The 3,936-nt window shown below is 40.5% G+C and overlaps 1 protein-coding gene across 1 annotated transcript in view; it reads right to left on the bottom strand.

The window, feature by feature from the left end:
- Nucleotides 1-3,936, bottom strand: part of LOC108798529 (sodium/potassium-transporting ATPase subunit beta-1-interacting protein 2-like) — a 244,365-nt gene that overhangs the window by 74,973 nt on the left and 165,456 nt on the right. The window lies entirely within an intron of this gene.

Raw genomic sequence — 3,936 nt, 5'->3', positions numbered from 1 at the left:
TTCCCGGGAAAAGTGTGGGCCCCTTTTGGGGTGTGGGGGGGGGGGGGGCGGTCCAGGGATGGCAGCCACTAGTTGGGATGCTCTCCAGCATTGCTTCCCATACACACAGACAAAAGTGGCTATGTCTGCTGTCATGGAGGAGTAGTTTTCTATGTATGCTGTTGGTCACTTGGATGTGGTCTGATGGCCTGCCATGTATTGGATCTGGTCTTTAGGTCTGCCGTGTCATGGTTCTGGTCTGATGGTCTGCCCTGTATTGGTTCTGATCTGATGGTATGCCGTGTATTGGTTCTGGTCTGATGGTCTGCCATGTATTGGAGCTGATCTGATGGTCTGCCGTGTATTGGTTATGGCCTGGGGGCTGGTTTGAGGTCTGCTGTGTATTGGTGCTGGGCTGATAGTCTTTCATGTATTGGTTCTGGTCTGGGGTGCTGGTCTGGGGTCTGCCGTGTATTGGTGCTGGTTTGGGCTATACGCACCCAAACACCCTCTCCAGTCTTTAATTATTCAGTTCTCCTGTCAATTCTCCTACTAATTCTCCTTCAATTTACCCAGGTTAATTTGCAGAATTGAAGAACCTAGGTCAAAATAGCCAAAATAGAAAAAATTCTGCCAATTAGCTCACTTTCCAAGTTGATTATATTGTTCTAGATTTTGACATTCTTCTACCAATCCCTCTTCAATTCACCTTTTAATGAATAGACCTGCTATTTTAAAAAATAGTGTGGAGAAATAATTTCAGTAACACAAGAATGTATATTCGGGTGTGATGTGTGGGTGGGGCTTGTACATGGTCGGAGCACAATGAGGCCCTACTATCTCATATTGCCCGGGGGCCCCATGTGTTCTCAGTCCGCCCCTAGAGTAAATACAAAAGTAATAATGTTACTTTGTATCTCTATCATGAGTCTGATCACTGTTTTAAACACTGTCAGAAAGTCAATGTATCTGAAAGCAGCAGATGTAATAGCGGCTGTATTTACACAGACAATTCTGACTGCTTTTTAAAAGCCAGAAATTTCCATAAAACAGAAGGACCAGAGTGGCAGCAGGGCAGAAGGACAGGGTGTGGCATATTGTTAATTCAGTGTCATGACAAAATCAATTAAATAGCTGTCTTAATGGGAAAATACACCGTATTTGCCATGAGCTTGTTTTGGTTATTTTTACCCTGTTTATCCTAAAGTAATGATAAGTTAAAGTAATCATATGGCTCAAATATTTTTAACAACTTGCTCTTCCATATTTTTGTTATGTTAATAAATATAGAGATCAGTAGATTAGCCACTAAAAAGAGCTTTCAGTGGCTCGGTTCAATTACTTTGCCATTCATTAAACTACTGTATAGATAAGCTATCCACTATATAGAGAGTGCATTTTTCCAATATGTCAGTTGTCTTATGGACTTGCTATATGGGAGGTAGCAGTAAAGCAAAACCACTGTGTACCACTGCAAAGCAGAAAAATTAGTCTGCATATGAAATTAGCAAATAGCTGCTCCCCTGTATATATATTTTTTTACAAAATATACATAGAAAAATTATTTCAAGCTATTAACACATATTATTAAGATGATTTACATCAGGGCGATATCTTTCCCATGTGATTGTAAAAGATATTAAAAATGTATCATGCTCTTAAAATGTCTTTATTCTTTATGTAAAGCCAAGAGGGTGGGACCGTGGCTCTTTAATATGGCTTATGAAAAACGCATTGTTGTTTTTTTTCTGTAAAGTGTTTTACATTTTTTATTATACCTATAATAGGATGTTACATACATAGAAAGACTGGCTAATATTTTTTTTTAAATAAACACATCCCCATACAGATCTAGTCTCTAGCTATCTCAGAATTGTACTTTGTTATATAATTGCATTGTCTTTTATTACAACATACCATTTACAATATCAACTGTAAGGCATTATTGTGATTATTATGTATTTATTCTATTTGTAGCCCTTATGCATGGGGCCCACTTGTACCCTCCAAAACATGTTGGCTTTTCCTAAGAAAATTACAATTAATAAACCATTAATAAACCATTTCTGGACTGGTAAAACTTTGTGGCTCTCTTATCTGTTTTACTTTTGAGAATGTAGTTTTCTGTGCAGAAAAATATATTGAGTAAAGAATTACTTTTACCAAATAATAAATCTTCATTTTTTTGTAAGGAATGTCAACTAATATTGATTTGTTGGAAAATCTAATTTAAATTACCATTTTAAACAGAATGTTAAATCAGGAAATCTACTACTACATTATTTTGTTAACGATTCATCAAATTCTAATAAACTGTGGCCTGGGAGTAGTGTAAGCCTCCAACAATTGCTTTATTGTGATGTTATCTCTTTAAATGATACAGTTATTTATATGCAATTCAAGCTGAACCTGTGAATCAAACTGAGCCTGTGATTTAGTATATGACAATGTACGATTCATTCTACTCCAGCAATATTTTATCTTTGCAATGACAACAATAGACTTCCACATAAATTACAAGTCTATGAACAATGGTAGTATTTTTACCTGTCATTATGTCCACATGTATTATACTTTTAGTGGTACATAAGAACTACAATCTTTTGTAAGATGGACTGCTCTTAAAATAACAGACTACAATGTATAGTTCACTTAAGGCAAACAGCTAAGTACACAGATACACATATACAGGGCCGGCCTGCCGCCCCGAGGACGAGCTGTGACGGCCGCACGGCGCCCTTGTTGCCATGGCGCCCTGTGCGGCCGCACGGCTCGCACACCCCTAAGGCCGGCCCTGCACATATATGAGTACTGTTTTACCTGCCATAGGATTTGTATTTCTGTCAGAACAGTCCTGAAGGTTACAGAGGTCTGCCACACAACAGAGGCCAGTCTGATAAGGGTGGGGTCCTGATCTTTCTCTGCTGCAGTTCCCACTTTTACTCACAGGTCTCCTTCCCAATCCACACACTGTTACCGGACAGTGAAAAGAGAACCGAGCACACTGATAAGCTCATGAGGGCCTATAAATGGCACGATATTTGGTACCTTTTCAAGGTGGACACACAATTGGTAGGAATCCTGAGATAAAGCTCTGTATTTGGCAGGTTGCAGTTATGACAGGCATCTGCATAACGTGGCAAGGGCAAAAATGAGCACTTGTTTAGGGGCTCCTATATACTTTAGCACAAGGCTTAAAATTTCAAGTCTAGACCTACTAGCCAGGCAAAAACCTTACTCTCCACCAGTTGTCCCACCAAACCTTGCCCAGGTCTGCCTCCAACCCCACCCCAGGCCCCCCCCCAGCCCGGCCCCCAACCACGCCCCCTTAAAGCTTATGAAATTAAATTTTTCTTTAGAATAAAGAGTCCAAAATATAAAAAACAGCAATTATAACAAAGCTTTAGCTTTATATTATGTTAACAGGGTGCAGATAAGATACCACAGTCAAAACTGGGGGGGCACTGATAATTTTCACCACTACCATATGAGGATGTGTGTATGGGCAGGTGTATGGGCAGCGTGCGACTGCTTCTATTGTAAGGTCGTACGACTTTTGTCTTCCAAGCACGCTGGAAAACCTGCCGAAAATCGTACAATTTTTGGCGGGTTGGTGGCGTGCTTGGAAAACGAATGCCTCACAGGCCGGTGTGCCCACTCAGCACTGCAATCATCGGAAGCCCTCCCCTCAGCGGGGAGGGCTTGCGATGATCGCAAGTACGATCTGCCTGTCCAAGATCAGATCCAAGGCAGATCAAGATCCAAGGCAGATCGTACGAGATTTTAATGACCTTACAACCATCGCACAACAAAAGTCGTGCGATGGTTGTAAGGTGTATGGCCAGCTTAAAGCACAATAATACACTGCTCAACAATGTTACACCTCCCCCCCACACATAAAATAATACACCCCCCCTTATTAACCCCCCACACATAAAATAATACGCTCCCCATTAT

The sequence above is a fragment of the Nanorana parkeri genome, unplaced genomic scaffold, assembly GCF_000935625.1.
Source record: "Nanorana parkeri isolate BGI_ZX_2015 unplaced genomic scaffold, ASM93562v1 scaffold1498, whole genome shotgun sequence".
NCBI lineage: Eukaryota > Metazoa > Chordata > Amphibia > Anura > Dicroglossidae > Nanorana > Nanorana parkeri.
This window is presented reverse-complemented; position numbering and strand designations above follow the sequence as displayed.